Here is a 16,551-nt window from a genome sequence, read left to right on the forward strand (position 1 = left end):
TGCTGGAGAGATGACTGGGAAGGCCAGCAATAACAAAGAATAGGAAAACCTATTTGGATAAAATAAGAGAAAGCAACACCTGAGCCTTTTACCTAAACACCAGACTCAAGGTATCAGCTCTCCAGGATCTGTTTAACTCTGTTATCAGTTTCCTTGTTCCCTTCTGGAACATTCTGACTTCCTTCTGAAGTTTACAACAATCTTACTATGTCAGCAATGTCCTCATTTTGCACATGAGAAATCTGAGGCTCAGAAACCTAGCTTTCCCAAGGTTAGCCAGCAAGGGGAATAATGTAGAGTTTGAATCCACGGACAGATGATCCTAATGATGTGATCCTATTTTACTCTACCTCACTGCCTCCCAAATTAAGACCAAAAAATCTGTATTTCTTTAAGCAATGGAAGACATTCAGCTCAATGATCAAGACTTTTTGTGGCAAAAGTCTTGGTAACTTCATTTCTGTCCAACTACTAAACTGGCAAGATAGAAAACCACAACTAAAATGATAAATGTGGATTATTTCATTTCTTCTTTGCCTTGTGTTTTGTATATAGATATTGATACAGATAGATATAGGTATACATATACGTATAGTTATAAATGACATATTGGACATATAGGTATAGATACAGATATAGAACCATCCAATATATTAGAGGATACCAAATTTCAACTCTCTTAGAATTCTTCTTATTTGAAGAACATTCATCTTTGATATAAGGCAAAAAAGCAGAAATGACATGTTTTTTATCAGTAGCTTGGAAAAGAAGAATAGTGGGGGAAATACATGCCCCATTTCACAAAGGAGTGGAGTATGGGCAACAATCTCCTATCCCTGTGAACCTGGGTGATTAATGTATTATAGACTTTTCCCTGTCTGATTCCAAGGAAAGCAGTTACTGCTTTGCTGTACAGATAGAAGAATCCTTGTAACTGTAGAATTACTTTGCAAAGTCAGTCCCTGGGACCTCAGTGCTATTATCAGTCACCCACAAATTCTGCCTCCAAAATCTCTCCTTTGACTCTCCACATCACAATGTCTTGAAATTGTTTTAATGTTCAGCTGTCATTGTGACTTTTTCCTTTGCATAAATGAAGGTCAAACACATTTGAAATAGACAAGGCTATAACAGTGTGTGGCCTAAAACTGTATATATTATGTGATGAGCCTTCTAGCTGCTTTGATTTTTATCTGGGATTTAACAAGTAGAGAATGGAGAGTGTTCAGACTGTGAATGAAGCAACACTTATTAAGACCTTCATCTCTATTAAAAAAAAAACTATATACATATTTGTTTTTCTCTTCCTGTAGTCCACATATCTGTGTGTGCATAATAGTCAAACCACAAATTCCCAGGCTGTTTCTCACAGGGATGACATCTCAGAGTGGGATACAAGAACTAATCACAGGGTGTTGTTATGTGTTTTTAGTAGTAGAAGACATAACTTTGTCGTCACTCTCAGGCCTCAGGGTATTTTTTGCTGGCCAAAAGCCAAGATGGTCTATAATGACCATCTTTTTATTTCCCTCTTCCCTTTCTTTCTGTTCTCACCTCTTGCCCTTCCAGTCCCAGAGCTTCCAAAGCAGCTACAGCAAAAATGCTCACTTAACTGAAGGAAGACTGCATCCTTAGAGATCTGACATCACACAGGATGAAAACCAAAAGCAAACAGAGTCCATTAACAAAGCTGTCATATTTTTAAAATCCAAACTTTGAGTAATTAAAAGACTGAGAACCTTCTGCAACTGAATTAACTATCAAAAATAAAATGGCCAGGCCCAGTGAAGAATTCACTAATCTGGATAAGATGCAAAACAAGGACAAAGAAGAGAACTCCTAAGATCAGGATTATAGATGAAAAGCATTTAGATTGGAAATAAGACAAGGAATTTCTCCTTATCTATACCTACCTGAGGATTTCATCAGAACCCAGCAGAAAATCCTATTTGTGGTTACTGAGTAATTATAGATGTGTTCCTATCTGTGCTTAAGTTAACTGTAAATAGTTAATTCTATAATGCAATATCATTAAGAATGGTCTGGGCAGATATAAGAATCCTCCCTAGGGTTCAACCAAGCATAACCTTAATCTCTTCCCCACAAGGCTGCCTCTGGTTCTACCAAACCACTTCCTCCTACCAAATTTAAAATTCAAATTTCCCACACCCACCAAAACCCTCACAACTATTAGTTTCACCTCTCCTCACCAACCCCTTCCCTGGGAAGTTAGAACATAAAAATAGGACAGGGCTCCCCTGGTGGCACAGTGGTTGAGAGTCCGCCTGCCGATGCAGGGGACACGGGTTCGTGCCCTGGTCCGGGAGGATCCCACATGCCACGGAGCGGCTGGGCCCATGAGCCATGGCCGCTGAGCCTGCGCGTCCGGAGCCTGTGCTCCGCAACGGGAGAGGCCACAACAGTGAGAGGCCCACGTACCGCAAAAAAAAAAAGGACAAAAGTAAGCAAAAAATCTGGCTAGCCGTTGATCATATCAAGTTTCAATAAATATTCTTTTTTTTTAGTGTACTAGCATAACTTTATTTTAACACCTTTACTGGAGTATAATTGCTTTACAATGGTGTTTAGTTTCTGCTTTATAACAAAGTGAATCAGTTACACATACACACACATCCCCATATCTCTTCCCTCTTGCATCTCCCTCCCTCCCACCCTCCCCATCCCACCCCTCAATAAATATTCTTAAGAAAGGTAACAATAAGGGTGACCAGAAAGACCTGATTTATATTTTGCAAAATACAGATGATTTTACAAAATTCTATTTATTTTCCAGAGTGGATAGAGAACGTCACCAGTACCTCCAAGGGCCAATGCCTTAGTAAGACTCTGTTCTACTTTAGGTGTGTCACTGTATTCCCAGGAGCTAGATCAACATCTAGCCTTCAGAAGACGTTCAATTAATATTTGTTGCATAAATTAAAAGACAGCTATCTTTCTGACCCTAATTTTCTTAACTGAAAAACACTGAGTAGCTAAGGGTTTTGTTTAGCAGCTAACCTCATTATTCTTTAAAAACCCTTATGCTATGTTGAATTCCAATATATAAAATAGAAAAAGTGGAGGGTGAAAACAAGAAGGCTGAGAAGCTGTCCCTCATCCACCCCTTGCCCTCACAGCACTTGCACAGATCACCAGGACGCCAGCGACAATGATCTGAAAGGTTCCTCTTCCCAGTTTGCACATTCCACGATTCTGGGATATCCAACACAAGACAGAATTTTATCCCCTGAAGCCTCAGAGAAATATAACATTGTTTTGTGCAGGAAAGACAGACTTTGATCTGGAGCATGGGAATAAAAAGATATGCTTCAACCTGAGATTCCACTCATTCCCTCCCACCTGACATCATGGGCCTATAACGTAAGAGCAGCTTCTGCCTAGCCTTAACCTTTTGATAAAACCTCAGCAACCTGAAAAGTAATCAGTCGGGTAGGAACCGATTGTGTTGTGTAAATGCTCAAAGGTGATTTGGAGTCTGAGATATTGATAACAGTTGTAATCAAACCTTCATTTCAGACAAAGCCTCAGCATACACTCAAGTCTAATGTCAAAGAATAAAATTACCTTATTAAAAAAAGGTCAAAGACGGTAACTTGTGGCTAAGTTATGCAGTAGTATGGCTGAGGGTGGAGGTGAAGGACGGAGAGAAACAAAAGAAATTTACAGTAGGGGAAAGGAATAAGCCATTCTTCAGTGTGCAGACTGGGATCTGTTTTCTAGAAAATATCTGTGTCATGAGACTCTGAGGATCGACAATAAACATTTTTTTATATCTGAATATTAGTATTAATAATAACTAGCATTTATTGACCCCTTTTAAGTGCCAGGCACAGTCTTAAGTACTTAACTCCACTGTAGTATTTAATCCACCCAACAACCCTATGAGCTCAGGATACTTTTTTACCTCCGTTGTATAATGAGAAAAATGAAGCTCAGCCTGGTTAAGAAACAAGCTCAAAGCTCACACAGCTAATAAATAGCAAAACCAGGTTTCAAACCCAAGCCTATCTGTAATGTGTAAACTCATATACCCTCTCCATGCTGGGCCTCTTTGGAATCTAATTTAGGTAACAAAGATGCCCTACAGAATGCCAGTCTCTGTTCCTGACACCAAGCCTCTTGCAATCAGGTGAACTTTCTTACTGACAGCCCCATCCCATCAGTCCTGCCTTTTCCTGCCTCTGATCTTCTGCCAGAGCAGGTACAACAGCATCTCAAAAAGGCTGGAAGGTCAGTTCATGTTCTGCGATCTCTCGTTAGTTTCCAGCTTGCTTAGTTTTGTCAAGCAGATAGCAATAAAATATACAGCCACCAAGAACTCATCTATTAATAAAGATTAAAAATGCTCCCAATACTATACTAATTAGATGCTCATCTGTAAGTTAAAAACATCAACTCAGCATTAAGGTAGCACAGTGTAGAGTAGGAAAAAATGCAACTTGAGTCCAACTCCTAGTTCTGCCATGTAGAGCTGGAGAGCTTGGGAAAATCACCTAAATGCTTTAAAACTCAGTCTTCCCATCTCCCGAGAGGAACAATACTACCAGCCTGCATATATTAGGATAGTCAAATGAGATGAAATGGGCCTGTTTCTAAAGTGTAGTGAATGTCAACGAATGAGAGATTGCTGTTCTTAAAGTTGTTGGTGCTCGACACTAAGCGTTCAACTGTGAAAACAGTTTGCCTCAGTTCAAACCTCAGCTTTGTTACTTTATTGCTCTGTGACTTTGAACAAGTTTACTAATGGTCTTGTGCCTTGGTTTTCTGAACTATAAAATGTAGTAGAAATACCACATAGGGTTGCTGCAAAGATTAAGGTAGTAATAGAATGACTAGCACTAATAATAATAATGATAATAACTTATTAAGTACACGCTATGGATTAGGCATTATACTTACTTTTTAAGCATATAATATCAATACATATGCTTTTATTACTTTTAACATTATTTATTCTCATGAACTTCTGTCTTAGGAACCAATCATTTCCAAATGGATTCAAGCAAGCTTCATCAAAGAAAAAAAATTCTGATATCATCTGAGCCCCGACCAAACCAAGACTGGCACCAGAACTACCCTAAGCCTTTTAATATTGTGAACCAACAAATACTTAAGGCACTTTAAATTGTGTATTTTCTCTCTTAAGCCCAGAAAGAGTCCAAATTGATAGAGCTGAATTCAATCAAATAACCAGTTACTCTCCAATTGTGTAAAACTGATTAAAAGAAAAAAACCAAACATGGTTTTCCTTTTAGCTAGTTTTGAAATACAGACTGTGTCACTGACATTCACCAGTTGGAGAAAAGTCTGGAGCAGATGAGTGTGTTAAATGAAGACAGATTCCATGTTAGCACCTGATCTGAGGCCCATGTAAGATGTTAAGAAAATTATAGTGTTATGATGTCCAAAACTGAAAGGAATTTGTAAGGAGTAGTTTCCAAGGGTCTGATGTCTTAGGAGAGAACTATGTAAGTAGAGGCTGCTGTGAAGAGACTTGGGTTGAATCGATCACTAAGGAAAGAATACATATTTGGTCTTCCAATTTAAACAACAAATTAACCTCAAGCAATACTCTCTACTCACTCCTGAAACCCTATTAATACAACAGTAACTAGACATTTAAAAGACATAGCCCGCAAGGACAAATAATGTGGAAGAAGAGGCAATGGCAACAAAATTTCATAATTTTAGAAGCTGTAAAGTGGATACGTGAGAGATAACTGATTTAGCAGAACAGGGAGTGGGGGGGATTCAGCCAGCAGTAGCGAAAGGTAAGAAGCAAATCACTTTACACCTCATGATCCTCCAAAAGGCTCAACAATTCGAAAGCACTAGGTATCTTTGAAAATAAAGGTGGCGGTACGATTTAAAAAAAAAATTTGTTGAGAGTATTTAAACAGTAGTTAGGTCCCAAGATTTTCTCTTATCTCAAAATAAAGGTGAGGTTTATTCTCTGAAAACACTAACATATGGGGTTTCTGGACTCAGAGAACTCAGGCATGGTCAAGTCAGGACTACCATGTTGAAATGGGGCCAGGAGAAGTTAAAGTATCCATACCGAGTACGGAGGCCTCAGCCTTTCCCCTGCATCTGCCTCGTCTATAATGCTGGAAGCCAGCCATAACCACACTAACCAAGAGACTGGAAGACCTTTTTCTGAGGAATCTGACCAGCCCAAAAGAAAAGAACTAAGGATATGGACATAGGAGGTTCCTCAAGGCAATACTTCAGCCAGATAGTCCTCTATTCAAACACAGAGTTGAAAAGCCTTATTTATACATACAGCTTCCAAGCAGCTTCTGAGTGTCTCACTCTAAATATAAGCAGACAGCCAATTGTCTCAAGCTATTAACGGTATGACTCTAAAATAACTGACAGAAACCAGACAGGAAGAAAGAAAAAGGGGGAAAAAAAACACTTGGAGGAAGAATAAGTAATGGGGAAAAATTAAACTACCAAACAAAAATCTAGCATTTAAATAATAAGTTTTAATAGTAGATATTGCATTAAAAAATCAAGAAAAGAGTGGTATAAAACACCAGAACATTTAAAGAATGAAAAGAAATATTCTTTGGAAATAAAAATTATGTGGCAGAAATGAAAACAACTCAATAGAATAATGGAAGTTGTTTGTTTGTTTGTTTGTTTTAACGGCCATAGGAAAATAAAGAAATAGAAAATAGGAGAAAAAAAGATTTTAAATATTAGAAGACCTATCCACTAGATTTAATGTCAGAGTAGTAGGTATTCCAGAAAGAAAAGGAAGAGAAGAAAGAGAGAGGAAGAAGTAGGGAGAGAGAGTAGGGAATCATTAAAGGAATAATTAAAGAAAAATTTCCAGAACTGAAGGAAGTAAGTTTGCAGAATAAATGGGCCATTATATGACCAACATAGTAAATGAAAATAGACCCATTCCAAGACATATAAACATCAAGTTTGAGACCACTGAGAATAAAGAACACACCCTATAAGATTCCAGAGAGGGAAAAGAACACTTTCCTGCAAAGATTTCAGAATTAGAATGGCTCTGGACTTCTCAACGGCAACACTGGAAGCGAAAAGAAAGAACAGAGAAATGCTTCAGATTCTGAGGAAAAAATAATTTCCAGCCCAGAACTGTACATCTAACCAAACTATCAATTAAGTGTGAGAATATTATGAAGATATTTCTAGACATGCAAGGTCTCAAAAATTTGCTTCCTAAGCTCCCTTCCAAAATAAAGTACTGGAGACCACACTTCACCAAAATTAGGAAGTAAAGCAAGAAAAAGGAACATATGGAATTAATAAAAGAGAGGGCAGACGAATAATAGGCTAATGGTGAAAACAGATTCCTAATGCAACAGCTGGGGAGCAGACTGATCAAAAGGTTTCAGAAAAATTATTTCAAGAAATAAGACTAGGGCTTCCCTGGTGGCGCAGTGGTTGGGAGTCCACCTGCCGATGCAGGGGACACGGGTTCGTGACCTGGTCCGGGAAGATCCCACATGCCACGGAGCAGCTGGGCCCGTGAGCCATGGCTGCTGGGCCTGCGTGTCCGGAGCCTGTGCTCTGCAACGGGAAAGGCCACAGCCGTGAGAGGCCCGCGTACTGCAAAAAAATAATAATAAAAAAGAAATAAGACTAAAACTAATTCTTAATGTATTTGACCATATTCAGAGGAAATTTACTCAATGGGGGAAGAGTGCAGGGATGAGTTAACTACTGAGTCACAAAAAAATAAGCCAACTATGAAACAACATAAAACAAAGACAATAATCACTAAGTCCAAGGGAAAAAATGTTGTGTGTGAAAGGAAGAGAAATCATGTACACTACATGGCTGAGCTATGAATAGTATTTGCTATTGATGATAGTGTGAACACTGAATAGTGACCCAAGTGCAGTAGCTAAGGGCAGCTACTACGGAGGGTAAAGAGATGAGGCGTGCACGTGTATATGAGGTGGCAGCTGTCAAAGACAGCTAAATCTTCATCTTGCATTGTGGGAAATCAATAGATTATGCCTAAAAGTGGACTATCCAGAAATTGCAATAAAAGCATGACTCAAAAGAATCAGCTGAAAGAGTTGAAATTGGTTGCCTCTGTAGAACTGGAGATACAAGAAGGTTTTAAGGGATTGTTCTCATAACAAGAATTGTTAGGTAACTTGTAAATTTTCCTCTTTAAAACATGTACAATTTTGATTTTTTTTAAAAAAAAGCAAATAGAAATGAAAACCAAGGGAGACAAAATAGGCCAGAAAGGGTACTTGCCTGTCCATATACCAAATCAAGAAAGCATGAACCTAGAAGAGTGTTGGTTCAAGTGACAAAATCAAGATAACACTAGGGCAGATCTGGGGTACAGATGGAAATACCTAGTTAAAGACTTGCATTCATTCAATAAACACCTGCTGTGCCCCCAGGGCATCTCTCCTTCCCTCCCCCCTCCTCCCTCCTCCTCCTCCCCTTCTCCACCTTCTGCTCCCCCTCTCCCTTCTCATCCTCATCACCATCACAAGAGAAAATCATTAAGCAATTACTCTGTGCAGTATTCTATGGCAAAAGCTTTACACAAATAATGTCACTTAATACAACAACTGCATAAGTATTTTATTACTTCCATTTTACAGATAAGAAAACGGGGGCACAGAGAAGTTAACTTGCCCAATGTTGCACATCTAGTAAGTGACAAGCCAGCATTCTCCATTAGGGGACCACACAGTTTTATTCCAGAGCCTGGGCTCTTAACCACTGGCTAAACTACTGAGCACAAAGAAAATATTCAATAAATTATTATTGAATGAAACTCAGACAAGTACATATTATGAGACTGGCATTGGGGACACAAAGATGAAAAAGAATTCAGTCCCTGAAATCAGGGAGTTTGCAGTCTAATGGCTTAAAAGCAAAACTCTAAAGCCAACTGTTAGATACGAACTTGGTCCTAATGGGTTACTTTTAATTGCTACCGCCATCTCATCCTCAGTCATGCCGTCTGTTTGTAGTCACCATATAGGAAGTTTACACCCTATCAGAGAGGTCATCTACTCTCCCACCTTGCAAGTAGGAAAATTGAGGCCCAGGGGTTTTATAACTTCTCCAAGATCAAAAAGAGGCAAAACCAAGATTAGAAGCCTGTCCCTTGGCTCCCACTTTGGTGCTCATTTTTACTGAGTCAGAACATTCATCTTACATGGCTTCTTTAAAAAGCTCAGTTGTTTAGCATGGCTGTTAAATCATTAAGCAAGCACACGGTGTGATATCATACACAGCACTGATCGGAATTCATTATTTTCTTACCTAAATCATTTTCCCAGAGTTGGATTAAATAAATTACCTAATTATCATACAAGAGTCCGACACAGTTCCCTGACTGATCTGTCATCTTGATGAAACTATGATCTCACTACAATGGTAGAGTCAGTCATCAAATACTTCAAATGAAATAAAAGTATCTTCATCAAATACAACATTTTTACTTAAACTCTCAAGACATTTTCAACAATAAGAGAAGTAACAAGATATGTAGGGAGAGTCAAAGAAACAACCTTTTACCACAATAAATGGTAGTTAAATGATAGACCCTCATAGAGGGTTCTTCATTAATAAATAGAGGGATCTTCATTAATCCTATGCTGAAATTTACAGAAAGGATTTCATGTTGCTTTCTCCTTGTCAATTATTATAAATGACTGAGCTTTCTTTCAGGATCTTGTTGGCCTTCCAAAGAGAAGGCTCTACTTAAGGGGTTAGATTCCAGATTCTTCCCAGGCATCCAGGCTAAAATTATCAGTCATTTTCATCTTTAACCCACTCTGTCTATCCACTTGCCATTCCTGGTCTATTTCACCTTCAAATCCCTTCTTCATCTTCCACAGCCATTTCCTTAGTCCAAGCCTTCATTACTTCTACCTTAGTGTAACTCATTCGTTTCAACAGGTCTTTGTCTGATCTTGTCTCACACTGGCTAACTCACATTTTCGGCCAAGAAGGTCTTAGTGTTTCCCTGAAGTCTAAATTCCTTAGGCGTGCATTCAAAGCCATCTCCCATTTGTCCCTCTTCTACCAAGCTTACTTTCCACTAACCACACTTCCCCCGCACCCCGACACACACACACACACACACACACACATTAGAATATAAGCTTTATGGTGGAGATTTAGGGCTGTTTTGTTCTCTACAAAATCTCCAATGCCTAAACACAATGCCTGGTACTTAGTAGATGCTCAGTAAATATTTGTTGAACTCAGGAATGAATGCAGCCTGCTCTCACCTTATACTAAACAAGCCACTGCACAATTACACTCAGCTTTGAAAGTCCTGGGTTCCAATTATATTGATCAAAAAATTCCCAGCAATCTTTCAAAATTTTCTTTAAACAACGCCTCCTCTGAGAAGTATTGTTGACACCCTTAGTATCTCATTTGTTCCCAAAGGACCTTAATATCTCTTTCATATTACACTTTTTTATTGTGTTAAAATATACAAAACATAAATTTTCCATTTTTATCATTTTAAGTGTACACTTCAATGGCATTAAGTATGTTCATATCATTGTGCAACCACCACATCATCATCCCAAACTGACACTCTGTACCCTTAAAAAATAAATTCTTGCTTCCCCCTCCTCCAGTCCCTGGCAACTACCATTCTCCTTTCTGTCTCTATGGATTTGACTACTCTAGGTACCTCATATCAGTGGAATCATATAATATTTGTCCTTTGTGTCTGGCTTATTTCACTTAGCATAACATCTTCGAGGTCCATCCATGTCACAGCATGTGTCAGAATTTCATTCTTTTTTAAGGCTGAATAATATTCCATTGCATACACACACGGACACACACACACGGACACACACACACATACTCACCACATTGTTTATTCATTCATCCATCAATGGACATTTGCATTGTTTCCATCTTCTGGTTATGGTGAATAAGGCTGCTATGAACATGGGTGTGCAAATACCTGTTTGAGCCTCTGCTTTTAACTGTTTTGGGTACTGAAATACCCAAGAGTGGAATTGCTGGATTATATGGTAATTTGTTGTTTAATTTTTTTGAGGAACCACCATAATATTCTCCACAGCAGCTGCACCATTTTACGTTCCCACCAGTGATGCGTAAGGGTTCCACTCTCTCCACAGCCTCACCAACACTTGTATTTTCTGGTGTTGTTTGTTTGTTTGTTTTGATAATAGCCATCCTAACAGGTATGAAGTGGTATCCCATTATGGTTTTCATTTGCATTTCTCTAAAGATTAATGATATTTAGCATCTTTTCATGTGCTTATTGGCCATCTGTATGTCTTTGGAGAAATGTCTATCAAGTCCTTTGTCCCTTTTTCAATTGGGTTGTTTTCTTATTGTTGAGTTATAGGAGTTCTTTATATATTCTGGCTATCAATCCATTATCAAATATATTATTTGCTAATATTTCTCCCATTCTGTGGTTGGCCTTTTCACTCTGTTGATGGTGTCCTTTGATACACAAAATTTTTAATTTTAATGAGGTTCAATTTATTTATTTTTTTTGTCGCCTTTGTTTCTGGTGTCACATCCAAGAAATTATCACTAAACTCAATGTCATGAAGCTTCTCCCCTGTTTTTTTCTGAGAGATTTCTAGTTTGGCCTCTTACATTTAGATCTTTGATCCATTTTGAATTTATTTTTGTATATGGCATAAGGTAAGAATTCAACTTCATTCTTTTGCACATGGATATCCACTTTTCCCAGCACCATTTGTTCTAAAGACTCCTTTCTCCATTGGATGGCTTTGGCACCCTTGTCTAAAATCATATGACCATATTCATGAGGGTTTATTTGTGGGCTCTCTATTTTATTCCATTGATCTATATACCTGCCTTTGTGCCAGTACCACACTGTTTTGATTACTATAGTTTTAAAGTAAGTTTTTAAATCAAGAGTTTTGAATCCTCCAACTTTGTTCTTTTTCAAGATTACTTGGGCAATTTGGGGTTCCTTCAGACTCCATATGAATTTTAGAATGGATTTTTCTATTTCTGCAAAAGAAATGTAGTTAGGATTTTTTAATGGATTGCATGAAATTCATAGAGTACTTTGAGTGGAATTGATATCTTAACAACATTAAGTCTTCCAAACCATGAACACAAGATGTCTTTCAAATTATTAATGCCTTCTTTAATTTCCTTTAGCAACATTTTGTAGTTTTCATTGTACAAGCCTCCTTGGTTAAGTTTATTCACTCATATTTTCTTCACTGTCATTGTAAATGAATGTTTTCTTAATTTCTTTTTGGGGATTGTTCATTGTTACTTGTATAGGAATGTAACTGATTTTTTGTGAGCTGTTTTTGTATCCTGCAATTACTGAATTAATTTATTGGTTCTAATAGTTTTTTTTGTGGAACCTTTAGGATAATGCTGCACTTTTAATTTATTCTTTCTTATAATATAGTTGTTTATGTATCTGCCTATCCCTTTCAGATTGTTAATTTCTTGAGGGCACAAGCCACCTCTCTTTATAGCCCCTAGCCTACTGTTTTGTGCATACAATGATACAAATAATTTAAAGAAATAAATCAGTATATATTTTAAAAAAATGTCTATGGTCCTGAATTATGGCAATACTCTGAGAAAGGATATTCCTGGGACTGAACAACAGGAGGTCTCTTAGGTCCTTTTCTCCTACAAACTCTCTGGTCTCCTTATGACATATTTCAGAGTCAGCGGATGTGGAGAAGAAAAAATAAGACTAACATTTAATGAACATCTACTCTTTGCCAAGTACAATTCTCATTTCATACTCACTACTGTGTTGAAGCAGATATTGCCGCACCCATTTGTCCAATGAGACTGCAGAGTTTTAGAGAAGTCAAATGAGATTATATAGCTAGGAAGTAGAGAAGCCAGAATTCTATGGGGAAATTATTAGGCAAGGAGAAACTCTGGGAGTTAGAAAGGGTAGAAGGTAGAGAAGGTAGAGAAAATGGCAAATCAGGACTAGACATCTTTACCACAGAGTTTTTTTTCGTTTGTTTGTTTGTTTGTTTGTTTTTTTGCGGTACGCGGGCCTCTCACTGTTGTGGCCTCTCCCGTTGCAGAGCACAGGCTCCGGACGCGCAGGCTCAGCAGCCATGGCTCACGGGCCCAGCCACTCCGCGGCATGTGGGATCTTCCTGGACCGGCGCACGAACCCGTGTCCCCTGCATCAGCAGGCGGACTCTCAACCACTGTGCTACCAGGGAAGCCCCTACCACAGAGTCTTTGAAGAGAAAAAGTTAGCCCCGTTGAGATTGGAAATGTGATTCTGTGTTGAAAACAGGAGAGGAATCTGGGACGTGTTTAGTGGGCTCTAACATACAAAATCAGTTCATCTTATTATATTGTACTGGGCCTAGCTACGAAGTATACATGGGTAGAGTTGAAGTTGCATCACCCTGTACGCTGAGGCAGGAGCTGAGAAACACTCCCTGAATGCCCATGTCAAACTAAGTGATGAATAAAAGTTGCGCAAAACTTCTGCAATATTAAGGATTCTGGTTACTCTGCACCTATGGAGTCCTAGAAGTTATGACTCAATATATTCAAATCTCTAGTGTATCTGATTTTGAGGCCTGTTTTTACTTCATCATACAGACTTAAGACTCATTATTTCCTAGAAATGTATCCTTACCATCAAGATACTTTATCCTCAGGATACTTTCAACATGGTCAGAATTAACTGGAACATATCATGTATTACTGAACCTTGCAAAACTGTTTTAGCATTCTCCCAAAGGTATTTGCCTTTTTTCTTTCTCCGTCTACTTTTTGTTCCTTTTTCTTTCTTTCTTTCTTTTTTTTTTTTTTGGCCTGGAAGGAAGAGAATTCACTTTATAGCACTCTGCTATTATGGTGCTCAGTAAATACTAAATAATATGCTTATAATTGCTAAATATGGGCAACAGCTGCTACTATGTATCACAGATATTCTGTATGAAAAGATTTTACTAGATTTGTTTGATGCTGAGATGACACTGCTGTTTTTTTGTTTTTGTGTTTGTCTTTTTTTTAGTTGTGAAATGAACAGTCACAGGAGAGAATTAACTGACAATAACATATTCTGAAGAATACTATCTATTGTCTGGTCTTGTTTTTTTCTATATTCAATATCACATTTGCAATTTGTATATTTTTAAATTCATTTTCAAAGTCATATTTTCCTTCAAAAGTTTGCCTGGAACGGGCAGGATATGTGTGTGTGTGTGTGTATCCATGCCCATGTGAAGAGGGAGAATAAGTGGGGGTTAAATAGTTGATCTATGTCCAAATATAATATAAAGGAACTGCTGTCTGTGATCTTAAGGGTATACATAAAATGAATTTCAGTAAACATCAAATGTCCCAATCTCTTTGTCAATGACAGTAGTCTTTACATCCAAAGCTAGACCCCCAACTGCAAGAGTCTGGAAAACAAAATTCTAACTTGGAATAAAACCATTTCAACATTCTCCATGCTTTGTAAATTTTCTAAGTTTCTCCTCCCCTCAAATTACTTATTTATCTCTGATATCTTTAAAACCGTGTCATTTAAAAGGTAACTCTGCACAAGAACTTTACTCATTTTACTACAAATGACTTGTTGTGACAACTGTCAGGGGAGAATGTACAAAGGAATTTCACATACAAAAAAAAAATTCCTGATTTTCAGGAGGGAAACTGCACTTTTACCGTCATGTCCGACCTAGAGCTCCCGAAACAACTCCAGAAGGTCTGAGCTCTCCTTTGCCTTTCACATCAATAAGATAATTGATAGCTACAATTAGGATTACAGAACAGTAGATGGCAGATGGAAGAGTTAGAAAAAATGTAGCATGATTTTCCAAACCCAGGTGGAGGAGGTGGCTGTCTCTTTAGAAAGCTCTGCTGAGGCTCTGCCCGAAAATCCATGGGATCCTAAGGGAGTTGGGCAGAAACTGACTTCTCAGCAACTCTCCTTACTTACTTCAACAGAGTGGCACTCTTACTTTGAATAACAAAAAAGGACAGCAGGGAGATGTTGATGTCACTGTGAGGGGTTCTGTGGGGCTCAGTTTGAGCCCTTCCTTCCTTTGGATTCTAGCTTCAGAGGGAGTAAGGCAGTTCCCTGGTGTTAGGAAAACTTTGTTTCATAGCACTAAAGTCTACAAGGGAGCAAAATAGCAGATGTGAAGACTGTGGCGACAGAGGAAGAGCCTCACTGATCTGCAAAGCTCTCTGTCCATGAAGGGAGCAGTCAACAAAGCAGTGAGTCAGCTCTTAGCAGGCTCAACTTTCATCTCAGAAGCCAAGACTCACAGAGTAGGTGGCTGTGAATCTCTTTTTGGTTTGTTTTCTCAGTCCTGACACTTCAGCTGTTCTTCCTGATCAGGAACCAAGAATGGTCACTCAAAATTGAAAATAGAAAAAGGAAGACAAGTAGGATGGTTTAGTTGGTTTGCAGGTAGTGCTGCTGATACTAAAGTTAGGAACTTGATTATCCAATTAAGGCAAAGAAAAACAATATCTTAATATATGGAGAAACCGGCATTGCATACTACAGAATCTAGCAAAGAATAAGAGTGTTAGGGAGAGAGCAAAATGAATTAAAGGGCATTTATCATTGAAAAATTAACTTTCTTCTTTTGAAAATAGCCATCTGTTATTCTTATGTGCAGCAAGTGATCTCATTTACTCATACTTGCACTGGATCATATACCAATAACCAATCAACACTAGCAAAAGAGATGGACTAGCATGTCAATTCACAATAAATGAACTATACCTAAACACTTAAAAGTGACCGTGACATCCTCAAAGCAAAATGCTCACTGATTGTTTATGTGTTGTTCTCCCCTCCAAGCCATTTCCTTTTGTTTTTCTTTTCTCTTTTTTAGCTTTCTTAAGCCATGAGACCTTTTGCCTTAAAAAAATGTTCAGTTCAGAATAGACCCATGAATCAAGAAAGTGTGAACATGTGAGAGGTACCATTACGTGCTCAGGACAGGATACCAAGGCTTCCAGGGCCCCTACCCTTTTAATTATGAAAATATCCGTGGCAGCTATGACAGACAGCTGAGGACCTCATACAAACGTGGTCAGATTGAAAAGGATTTACCCTGAGGCCCAATCTGGACTGAGATCCAGCAGAACTTTCCTAGTCCTAACTCTGCTATTAATTGGCAAGGTATTCTCCTGTCCAAACCTCAAAATCCTCATTTTTAAAATAGGAAATATTAGTCTAGTTGATTTTCAAGTTCTATATCAAAGGTCCATAGAACTTCCAATGCAACATTATTATTGTTATCAAACAAGGGTCCATGTGCCCGTGGCACTGAAAGCCAAACTGTGACAGCAGGTATTTGCAGCAAAGGAAGGATTTATTTATTTGCAGGGCACCACGCAAGGGAGTGGGAGACAAATCTCAGATCCACTCCAACTTGGTCTTTGAGTTAGGGGTTTTTTAAAAGGGGAAGAACAAAGAAATTGGGATTAATCATCATCTAGTGACATTTCTGTGACATTTCCTAATCACAGTTTGGGGAGTCAGGGTGTCTCTGGTTT

The sequence above is a fragment of the Delphinus delphis genome, chromosome 8 (assembly GCF_949987515.2).
Source record: "Delphinus delphis chromosome 8, mDelDel1.2, whole genome shotgun sequence".
NCBI classification, from domain to species: Eukaryota; Metazoa; Chordata; class Mammalia; order Artiodactyla; family Delphinidae; genus Delphinus; species Delphinus delphis.